This window comes from Oncorhynchus clarkii, chromosome 22 (assembly GCF_045791955.1).
Source record: "Oncorhynchus clarkii lewisi isolate Uvic-CL-2024 chromosome 22, UVic_Ocla_1.0, whole genome shotgun sequence".
In the NCBI taxonomy this organism is placed as follows: domain Eukaryota; kingdom Metazoa; phylum Chordata; class Actinopteri; order Salmoniformes; family Salmonidae; genus Oncorhynchus; species Oncorhynchus clarkii.
This window is the reverse complement of record NC_092168.1, coordinates 35,091,119-35,103,829: the sequence shown is the minus strand read 5'-3', so window position 1 is coordinate 35,103,829 and position 12,711 is coordinate 35,091,119.

Sequence of the window (12,711 nt, the reverse complement as noted above, 5' to 3'; positions counted from 1 at the left end):
GTCAAAGAGATGGCTAACAACAGCCAGCGCTCTGCAATAAAAAAACACAGTTCCATTAACGAGATGATGATGATTTGAAACTTAACTTCTTGTTGAAAGTTATTCTTAAAAAGGGAGAAGTTAACAAATTAGCAACAACTTCCTCTTTGATAGCAGCTGCAAACTAGCCAACAATAAAATCTAGCTAGCTAGATTGCTCGCTACCTGTTGGCCTTCAAGAAGGCAGAAGTTTCCATATGTTATTGTAAAAACGGTCCCAACCATTAGGTCAAAATGTGATTGGTTGATTCCACTCTCACTCCACAATTTTGCCCTAATACAGTTGAATGGCAGATGCATTTAACCACTGTAGCTTCTGATGGCCTAGCCAATGATTGACTTAGCTATCTTTACTTTCCAACATAAACTGATTTTATAAATCCTTAGCTCTTCTCTGAAGGAGTAGAAGGCCCAATGCTCCCCACTGTGTTTGGGTTAGTAATAATTTGTGGAGTGTCTCTATTTACCCTCAGCATGCATTTTTTTCACTATTCTGAATGTCTAAAGAATCCATATGTTGTTCTGAAATATGAACACAGAAATAATGGACATTTTTAACTCTCATTATAGTGATGATTTGACGAAATGGCAATCGTGGTCTTGAATTGAACTCACATTTTTCTTGTCTCGGTCTTGGATCCCTTGTCCCCCTCTCAGTCTTGGTCTTGACTCGGTCTCAATTTGCTCCGGTCTTGAATCTGTCTTACATTAGGTGGTCTCGAACACAACACTGCTCTCACCATTACAATTAACAGGAGAGGTTAGCATTTTGGGGGAAAATTATATTTGTGCGTCTGTAACTTTCTCAAAAGTGCTGGAGTACAGAGCCAAAACAACAAAAAATGTGTCACTGTCCCAATACTTTTGGAACTCACTGTATATGGGTCGGAAATCTATGTGAAAGGAGAAAGTGGGGCATCTGAGAATGTATCCATAAAGCTTGTGATTCACCGGGTTGGTTGCTTGGTTGTTTGTGATTTTAAACTGGCATAAGGTAGTGTGACCAACAAGATCTCACGGTTAGGCACGGTTTGACTTCAGTGTTCGATGTTTGCCCAGGGGTTGGATAAACGTCACATTTCTAAGGTTAAGGCTTACACCCATCCGCCATCCCCAATGCCCTAGTAAGCTGCAAGCCTACTTGATGGTAATAGTGCTCACCGTCGCCCTTAGTCACCGATTTTGAAGGCATCTCCAGACATCCTGGGGACCTAGACGACCTAGACGTTGAAAATTGCCTTGGATCTGGAGTGACCTGGCTGAGTGTGACATATGGTCTAATTTAGCAAAAGAAGATTATCCCACACAGGAAAGAGGCAAAAACTCCCATTCAGGATAGTATTATTAATATATATATTGTATAGCAGGATGTGTAGCAGGGTGAAAAGGAAATGAGTCTTGGGTCCTTCCATTACATTGCATGGCTCAATTAGAAACACAATATCCATAATGTCACATCAAATCACATCTATAGACCAGTTCACAATTATTATTATTTTTTTAAATAAAGCTCAAATGTATTCCTTGTTAACATCCTGTACAAACACATTAATCATTTCAACTTTGAAAAGAAAGAAAATGCATGAGTCATTTGTGAAGAGAAATGTTATGCAACATTCTGAGTCCCCACCACATCAGATCAGAATCCACACAGGAAAAAGGCAGAGCATGGAAGTGGAGGATGTATACATTTTTAAACCCTTGGCCAGGCCCCATACAGTATATTCATTAATGTTACTCCAGGCACTTATTTTACAAAAATAATATTTTATTTAAAGAAAAGAGGGAAGATTTGATTCAATTCACAGTACCATTACTGATTAGTGGAAGTGAAGCTGGTAGAGTGAAAGTGATGGACATTGTAGACATATAGACATTGTGGACAGTACAGTGGGGCAAAAAAGTATTTAGTCAGCCACCAATTGTGCAAGTTCTCCCACTTAAAAAGATGAGACGCCTGTAATTTTCATCACTTCAACTATGACAGACTATGCGTCCTCTGAAATACAACACAACCAAGCCGCACTGCTTCTTAACACAGCGCGCATCCAACTCGGAAGCCAGCCACACCAATGTGTCAGAGGAAACACTGTGCACCTGGCGACCTTGGTTAGCGTGCACTGTGCCCAGCCCGCCACAGGAGTCGCTGGTGCGCAATGAGACAAGGATATCCCTACCGGCCAAACCCTCCCTAACCCGGACGGCGCTAGGCCAATTGTGCGTCGTCTCACGGACCTCCCGGTCGCGGCCGGCTGTGACAGAACCTGGATGCGAACCCAGAGTCTCTGGTGGCACAGCTAGCGCTGCGATGCAGTGCCCTAGACCACTGCGCCACCCGGGAGGCCAGGTATCAGCTTTTTTGGTCCTCCAATAATCGGTCGACCTCTAATATATATATATATATCACTCATGCTCATTGGAATTATATTAATGTATACACTTCAACATTACTGTAATGTTTATTTCAACACATTTGTCTTGAGTTTCATGTGTACAAGTCCAACAGGCTGTTTAGTCTATGCCATGTGACTAGGCCTTAAGCCTGCTGTACTGTATAGCTCTTGCTGTTATATATACCTGCTAGCTTATACATTCATGTCATTCATATTATAGCAGTGTTATAGCCTAAGTTTTCTTTCTCCTCTTTCCTTTCAGAACCATAGTTAATGTCAGTTCTGACTGGACATGAACGTAATTTATCTGAACCATGGTCAGATGTGTGTGTAAATTTATATATCTTCTTCCATTAACCTGGACATCCGCCTCATCCTTGTTCTGACCGACATTCTATAGTGGTTTCTACCGGCCTTAAGCCAGCACCTAAGGTTTCTTATTACATTCATGGTCCTTCGAATTCTCTACAACCCTACCCCTATTTATCACTCATGGAATGCAAACATCAGCATAATAGCTCACGCATGTACTCTATGTTGGTCTCCTGAAATGACATTTATAACTTTAGACATCAGCAGGCATTGTTCAAAATAGTGTTAAACTACCAACATATTTGCATGATTGCATACATTTCATGACAGAATGATTACAGTCCTAGCTGGCAGATCCACCCAACCCCCTACTGAGTGAATGAGTGACTGTGTGTGTGTGTTTGTGTGTGTGTGTTTGTACATGTATTTGTATGTGTGTGTACTGTATATTGCCATGCAAGCCCAAACTCTAAAGGATTTTATATGCATGTGTGTTTATGAAGTTTTAATGCACATCCTCTGCATGGTTCAGTCCCACCGGCCGTCTCCCATTAGCTACAGAAGATAAATCGGAGCTTGTTGGGTGCTTGCTGAGGCACCGACAGTATGTGTGTGTATTGTGTGGCAGTTTTACACTCTGTGTGTGAATGTGCGTGCCTGTGTGCGTGGCTTACGTCCCACTGCAGTTATTCTAATTCAAATCCCTCATCTCATGGTTGAGGAAACGCTACAGGGCTTTAGACATCTTTGTTCGGCTGAGGCAAGCCTTATTTTGTGTTGCTGATAAGGAATGGTGCCCTCCCTATTTCAGCAAAACATTCAACAATATTTCATCACTTTATATCTGGGACAAATTTGATAACTAAAATAGGTGGGGTGGTTAGTTTAGAACTACAGCACCATAGATTATTTATCTCAAGTGTGCCAGTAATTACTTATGTTCCCTAGATTCGTTTTTAATTTATGTATGGGTGTCAGTAGGCCCATTTGACACATCAACATACTTGGATTGAGTGATGTATTCCCAATACCTCATGGCTATGTTTATAAACACAGTTCTTCATACAGTATCTGGTCTGTAGCCGTCAGCAGAACAACATAACTGACTCTAGAATGTTCCATTATGTCTACTAATATCATGGAGGCACATAGTAGGCCTATCCAAGGGAATACAATAGCAACAACATGTTAAATATAATGTAAAAGGCAAAGGCACTGGAGCTCAAACAAGGAATGGGCTGTAGACTTGCCTAGTTAAATACAGGTTCAATTTAAATATAAAATGTAAAAGTTCCCCTCATTGGTCCGAAGAGAGTGCTAATAAAAGTGCAGGATTAGTGAGCAGAGCAGAAATATTGTACCCCTGATTGACAAAACGATTTATATTTCTACGACTGCTAAGAGAACAGTTTACCTGCACCATATCCTGTACATCTCTTCATTGGTATATTGTTGTTGTACAATAAATAATGTACTTCACTTTTGTATCCCTGCACCAAGGACATGTTCTATTCAACCGGCAAAAGCAGAGCTACTGTATCTATTTGTTTGCGTCATGTCCTATAGCATGCTGGTTAGGTTACAGGTCATTGTGAAGCAGTTTTAATCGGAATCATGTTTGACCTGTTTACTCAGCCGTCGGCTGTGTGCAAGCATGCATGCAGTGGAGAGTACGCATGGTGTGCTACAATACTGTATGTGTTTTCTGCTGGAAGCTTCAACACATTCACTTGACCTTTCAGTAAGGCACATTACCTTACATGCCTGTTTACAAAGTTATTTGTGTGATTCAGTTTTATGTAATTTGACATCTAGTTTATACTGAAGTAAACAAGCTGTACATATTAAAATGTTATCTAAGCATTTTTTTCTGTTTTCAATGTATTCAAATGCTATTTGGAAGGAAAACCCTTTAAATATATTTACTTATATATAATAATATATTTTTTAACAATCTGCGAAAGAGACTGTGGTCTCAGCATGACTCCCTGCTTAAATAAAGGTTAAATAAAAACACAAAATAATGAGTTGACTTGTAATGTGGATTAAGGGACAAAAAATTATTTATATCGCACTTTCTCAAATTGTGAAACTGATCTCTTAATTTCTACTCTTGCAACAATCAAAGTCACTCTTCACTTAGACAAATACGTATTCTAAGCATAGTTTAGTTAAAAACAGAAATAACATTATGATTGATTTACTGACTGACTGCTATTTTAACAAGCATCACACAAGTAGTGTTGGTAATTAACGCTACTGAAATCTCTCCTCCCCACACACTTAAAAAAAATGTATGTGTTGTTTGATGAAGTGCATTTGATTTTGCTTGTTTAAACAAGACAAGTTTTGGTACATGAAATATCCTGTCCATCAGAGTTACACAATGGCAGTCCCAAAGCTCCTCAGCATTTGTCAATCAGGGTTAAAACTGTCAGAAAGACTAACATCACATTATCCAGGTACCTTAGGATGTGTTTAGACAGGCAGCCCAATTCTGATCTTTTTTTCACTATTTGGTATTTTGACCAATCAGATCGGCTTTAAAAAATATCTTATGTGAAACGATCTGATGTGACTGGTCAAAAGACCAATTAGTGGGAAAACATATCCGAATTGGGCTGCCTGTGTAAACACAGACTAGCATACTGTATGTGCAATTAATACTACCTGTGGGGTAAACAGTTGTAAGAAACTCCACAGGGAACTAATTTCTGCCATGTTTTAGATAGAGAACAAAAGATTGTTTGAAACCCATGAAGAGTTAGCTGTAACAATATTATTGAAATAACTTTCCTGTTATCTGGATACTTATACTGCCTATCAAACAACCGCCAAAAAATCTCAAATTAGTTTCTTGTTTTGCATTCATTCATTTTATTCTGGGATTATATTTGTGGTAATCTGAGTTTTGGTTATTCTCGCACTGAGAATGTATGTTTTGGTGGGTTTTTCCAATATCTGTTACATAACATAGGATCTCCCTGTGGATTATTTAATATTAAATGTATTCTTCCTATTCAACAAGTCCACGCAAAAACAAATAGTTTTATAGAGGCTTTCTGTGTGCCTCCCCAGAGCCATAAGTGGGTAAATGAAAGCGGAGTGTACCGTGTAGACCCAACACTCTGTATAGTCCCCACTTCTCTCTATATATCTCTCTTTCTCCATTCCAAAGTTCCAGAGTTACATAGTCACTCAAGGGAGACTCGTTAAAAACATTCTGGAGAGATCCAAACTTTCATTTCATTTGTAATTTATCAGTACGGTTTGTCACAGTGCTGCCATGTAGTCCTGTTGTTCTCCTGGGTATTCTGCCACATTTTTTCCCCCTTGTAGTGTTCCCATTGAATGTTCTTGGTTCCGTAGTTCAATGTTAGTTAAGCCAGTGTGCTGCTGATAATATAGAGGGTCGGGTTAGAGGCATGACTAGCCCTTTCGCCCTTCCGATCTTCACAGATCAGCTAACTAGACAGGCTCAGAGAGAAAGCAAGGAGTGCTAATGAGTGATGTATTCTCTTCACTTAAGGCCCTTTGGGCTACTGAGCTCGGAGACCAAATGATGGGCCAATTTCAGTGCACAGCACAGCTTGAAGCCAGAGACACTCCGTTGCTTTCACCGTCAAATCAGGCCATCCATTTCTTTGGTCACTTGTGTACACATTATAGAAGCCGACAGGAGGGATGACGGGAGGGATGGCAGCCTAGGCCTTAGTAATGTTTATGATGACTCTCAGTGTTGACTCAGGGTTATGTGATGAATCCCTTCACTCTCTCAGCCAGGTGATTACACACCACTAGTGTGGTCCTATCTGGGCTTCATAAGCCAGGAGAAGGAACCTTAAGTGAGTGAGGGAGATGCTCTGTTACATGACTACTCTTTCCACTCCACATTCCGACCTTATTCTATCTATAGAATACTGTTTGAAATTCTAATTCTATGACTCTCTATCCTCTCTCCTTGGCAAACAGTTCTAGTTATACTGCAGGTTATAGTGCTCCTCGTGCGGTACTCTGGGTTAGCCTATTGTGTTGGAATCTGAGTAGGTTGAATGCTGCTTGTTTAGTTAAGTGCTGTACCACGATCAGCCGTTTTCACTAGACTGTCTCTAGATATCTCTAATCTCATCATGCAAGCCATTGCAATCCCAGTGTAGGCACAGAAGCCTGGTACGATACGAAGCAAGAAGCAGCCCTCCACTACACTGCCAAGATGATTACAGCCATTCTCCCCAGAGTCCCATACACAGAGCTTTTGTCTGACGGGCTTGACACTTACATGAGCTAGATTAGAACATTGGTAGTAGAGGATGGTCTTCATGTAGCCTGGAATCCAAACTGGGTATAATTCAGTTACACAAGTGAAACAGCGATATTCAGTTTGGATTTCAGGCTGGTTTTCTGTAGCCTTTATGGAAGTTGCAAAAAAAATGATTGACTGTATTTGAATGGTTCACGTCAACTAGAATGGAGGGTTCTTTTCAAACTATTGTCTGTCTGTTCACAACTGGTCACAGAATTGAGAACCATGCAGCTTCCATGAAGGACAGGGAACTATCAGCTATGGCATGCAATCTTTCAGCGCATTGTGCCTCCATAAGCAAGCACACATCTACTCACATCCGTCTGCTCAATACAAATCTGAAACAGACGGCAGGGAATGGTTGCCCCAGAGAGAGAGATAAGAGTTGAGAGATTTGACAGGCAACAGTGCCTGATTCCCCATATCCCCTTTAAGAACCCGAGCTCCATTGGTTTTAAGGGCACACAAAACTGTTCTCATTATACAGCTGCTGTTCACTTTCGTGCTTACATTGTTTTAGGAAACTCAACTAACATTGCTTTAAGAAACTCTGGTAAATTAATGTCCTTGGCTACCAATGGCTGCTGGGGGGCAACATTGGCTTTAATAACCTCTTAAGAATACTCTTAACAATAGCATGGTATTATTACACTGTAATAGCTACTGTAAATTAAGAAGAATGTAATCTTTCTGCCAATATCAAATATGTCTATGTCCTGGGAAATGTTCTTGTTTCTTACAACCTCAAGCTAATCGCATTAGCCTACGTTAGCTCAACCGACCCGAACCGAACTCTGTTTATCTATGTCCACTAGGTTGTTTTACTAAACAAATCAATAAAATAAAAACTGTGAATGAGACCTCTTGCCACAGCAGATTAGGAATGGTGAACGAATACCTGCCTACTCTCCTGCCTGTGTGAAGTACTAGAAATGCAAAGCATACAATATCACTGACAATTTGTGGTAAACTTAAACAATGTACCTTATTTGCTCAACGCTTCACAACTACACAGTCCAGGCTATTCTGAGGACAATCCAACAATTAAATCAAACCCTCTTTTCTTTATTCAGACAAATCAAGTTTTTTAGTCATATGTATGGTATACATCATCCAACAAAATGCTTACTTTCAGGTTCCTTCTCGACAATGCAACAACAATAAGAAATAATGAAAGATAAGAATACAAACATAAAGTAAATGGCTCAGTAGAATATAATAAACATTTTAGCATAGCAAACAGGAAGTCATAATTTATAGTCCAATATTTACACGTGTTTTGAGGAAATTGTGCCGTATTTAGCAATCATAATAAAAAGTATGGTAGCAGTAGTTGAGGTGTGTGTAACATGAATGTATGTGTGTCTGTGTGGGTGTGTATGTGAGTGAGTGCATGTATGCTAAGGTGCGGAGAATCAGAGCAGGTTCAGTTATAGTGTTCAGCAGTCTGATGGCTTGTAGCCTGTTGGTATCAGACCTCATGCTCCAATACAGTCTGCCCGACGGTAAGGGAGTGAACAGCTCATGGTTGGGGTGTTTGGGGTCACTGAGGATGCCGCGGGCCTTCCTTAGGGACAGTTTCAAATAGATGTCCTGGATGGGTGGGAGAATGGTCCCAATGATGTACTGGGCCTTCTTCACCTCCCACTGGAGGGCCTTGCGGTTTTGGATGGAGCAATTCCGGTACCAGGCCTGTACCAACCGGTAGTATTTGGAGAGAATTTCTTCAGCCGCCTTATCGTGCTGATTAGACTGGGCACGCGTGTGCATCCGCATGCGCCTTCTCACGCATGTTGATTTTGTCTATCCACACCAGATGCGATCAGGACACGCAGGTTGAAATATCAAAACGAACTCTGAACCACCAATATTAATTTGGGGACAGGTCGAAACGCATGAAACATTCATTGTCATTTAGCTAGCTAGTTATTGCTAGCTAAATTGTCCTGTGATATAAACATTGGGTTGTTATTTTACCTGAAATGCACAAGGTCCTCTACTCCGACAATTCATCCACAGATAAAAGGGTACACCTAGCAAGTTTCTATTAATCTCTCCTCCTTCAGTCTTCTTCTTTGCACTTTAAATGGCGGTTGGCAACCAACTTTAAAGGGAATTACCACCACCAACTGGACTGGAGTGTGGACCTCAGTTCAGCTTGGGTTTATGCTCCGAAAAACCAATGAGGGGATGGGAGAGGTGGGACTTGCAGCGCGTCAAGCATAAAAATAAAACCAAGTTTGATTTTAGCGCCTGGCTACACAGACGCTTGTTGACGCATGCCAGCAAGTAGTTTGGAGGAAATTATTGACGAACATATGTGTAAGCCGGGGAACTTAATTAGCTGCTGACACTCTCTACTGCATTCCCGTTGATGTGGTTCAGTGCATGTTACCTTCTCTGCTTCATGAATTCAACAATCAACTTATTTTGTCTTGCAGACATTGAGGGAGAGGTTGTTGTCCTGGCAACACAATGCCAGTTCACTTACCTCCTCCCTATAGGTTGACTTGTTATCAGGCCTACAACAGTGGTGTCATCAGCAAACTAGTCCTGTCCTGGCTGTGTTGTGTGTCTGTTTTCTGACGGTGTTATTTAGATGAATTCTGCATTGCATTCTGAGTCTGTTTATTGACCAAGCAGCAGTGTGAAATCCAGAATAATTGTTTTCACAAGTCCCTTGGCACAATGAGTTCTATTCAGTTCACACTGCAAGTTCAACAGAAAGAGAAATGTTTAATTTCCTAAAACTAAACTGCCAGTTGTTTGTGTTTATGTTAAGAGCAGTTGTTTATGTTTATAATATTGTGGTGGCAGAATTTGGGGTAAGATGTTGTAACTTCTCAAGGGATATGTTCTGTGTTGGACTGTGATGTTATGCCTTTCATCGACTCCTGGTATGTCTGCACCCTAACACGTTGTGTCCCGGAACTGTTGCTGTATGAAATAACTGTTGTGTAACATTATGATTGTATTATTACCTCTCACTACATAAGGGTCATGGAACAATTTACTAATCGAGTTCTTCCCTGTGAAATCAGAGACAGATCTCCCTTGCAGCTGCTTGATTAAAGATTGTTCTATTATACAATTAAATAGTCTCTGCCTTAATCTCTGGATCGAGTTTTCCACAACAATATGAAATGGTGGAATCCATAGCTCTCTTCAAGTGATTTGTTGTCAATATCAAGTAGTATTGCATAGCTAGATGCCATATTGTTGCATACACATCATGACTAGGAGAATCCTAAAAGCCTGGCAAGAACAAGGCTAAATGTCAAGCAATAAAGTGGGGTACACCGACATCCCCTGAGAATCCACTCATCAAGGCAACTCTGTCCCCCTCATCTCAGAGTCCCTTATTACTAGACAAAGAATGCCAAGAGTCAACAGGTGTTATCATCTAGTGACCATCTCGCAATGGAAAATAGATGCTCAAGTACTAAGAAACAAACAGCTCCTTTAGTTGACAGGGAAAACTTCTGCATGCAGGGCATATTCGGTAGCATGGCCTCTTCGCAACAGCACACACCTTTGGCTTACACTACTACCAGAGCATCTACTGACATACAGTGATGAGAGGGGAAGAGAGAAGGGGAGTGCACTGTGACAGCTTACCAAGACTGCGGTAGGCAGCAGCAGCTTGACAGGCAGAGCAAAGTCCCACTGCCTTGGCGCTGCTTGTGTTGTTGGCAGAGAGGTGGGAGGACATCACAGCCATCAACAACATGGCTGCCTGCTCAGATACACAAACACACACACGCACGCACATTACACAGGGTTGCAAAGGGTCGGAAACATTCCGGTAATTTTACGGAATTTTTCCATGGGCAGATAAGCCTGGGAATTTGGGGAATTTTGCTTAAATTCATTAAAAAGGGTTGCTTATAACAGTGAATTTTTTTTTGTGGGATACACATAATGAAATGCAAGGTCTTGTGGCATATTTTTGTTAAACTATCCCCAATTCAATGGAATTGCAACCCTCTGCATGCACAGTGCATTCTTCCATCACATGTGCAGCTGATTCTCAAGATCTTGCACACTAATGAGATGTCATTGAGCCCACACTACTACACTGTCTGAGCCAAGGACTACATGCTTTCTGGTAATTTTTTATTACAATACTGGGTGGGGTGAATATATTTTACATGACAAACATTATTTTTTGTTAACTAGTAAATAGTAGCATACAGCAAAGTTTGTTTAAATTATTTCTAACTTGTTAACAATTTCTGCTAGTTAGTTTTTCCTACCATGTGAGTTTTAGCTTCCTTGAGCCTGCTAACTGAGGAGTGTTAATTCACCTGTTTCCATACATGTTTCATTTAAAAAAATGTATCTTACAAAGGAGTTGTTTAATCTAACTGCTATCTAGCTAACTATTTATTAGTACATGGAATTGTATTTGCAATTTTTTTACAAATATTTTCTAATCTTTACAAGAATATTCCACGGGCACCAACTGATGTGTGGAGACATTTAATTGCAGCTAAAATAGAAAGAAAAGCTGTGTACATTTGCAAATACTGTTTCAAATCATATTTGAAGAATGCAACAAAGATGCAGAATCATCTGGCCAAGTGCATAAAGTTTCCTCATGGCTCACAACAAGCAACCTCTGGACAAAAGTCCCTCTACTTCTATTCGAAGTGAAAATGATGAATCGGACACCTTATCGATAGCAACAGCTCATGGTCCTTCTGGAATCAGAAGTTTTTTTTACTCAATGGAGGAACATAGTCAGAGAAATGCTGATGAATGTATGCAAATGGTTCACCTCTGATGCTCACAGGCAATGTGTATTGGAAGAGATTTCTGAATGTTCTTTGCCCAGCATACACCCCTCCAACCAGACATGCTTTATCTACTAATTTGCTGGATGTAGAGTTCAACAGAGTTCAAGTGAAGGTGTAGCAAATCATAGAGAAAGCAGACTGTATTGCAATCATCTCTGATGGGTGGTCTAATGTTCGTGGGCAAGGAATAATTAACTACATCATCTCCACCCCTCAACCAGTATTCTACAAGAGCACAGACACAAGGGACAACAGACACACCGGTCTCTACATTGCAAATGAGCTGAAGGCAGTCATCAATGACCTTGGACCACAGAAGGTATTTGCACTGGTGACAGACAATACTGCGAACATGAAGGCTGCCATGGTCTAACGTGGAGGAGTCCTATCCTCACATCACACCCATTGGCTGTGCTGCTCATGCATTGAATCTGCTCCTCAGGGACAGCATGCCACTGAAAACAATGGATACACTCTACAAGAGAGCCAAGGAAGTATGTGAAGGGTCATCAAGTTATAGCACTACCTCACCAAGCAAAGTGAGAAGAATAATAGCACCACATTGAAGCTGCCCAGCAACACCCATTGGGGTGGTGTTGTCATCATGTTTGACAGTCTCCTGGAGGGGAAGGAGTCTCTCTAAGAAATGTCCATATCACAGTGTACCGATATGGACAGCCCCATCAAGAGGATCCTCCTGGATGATGTATTTTGGGGGAGAGTGGTAAGCAGCCTGAAACTCCTGAAACCTATAGCAGTAGCCATTGCACGGATTGAAGGAGACAATGCCATCCTGTCTGATGTTCAGACTCTGCTTGCAGATGTAAGAGAAGAAATCCGTACTACCCTGCCCACTTCACTGTTG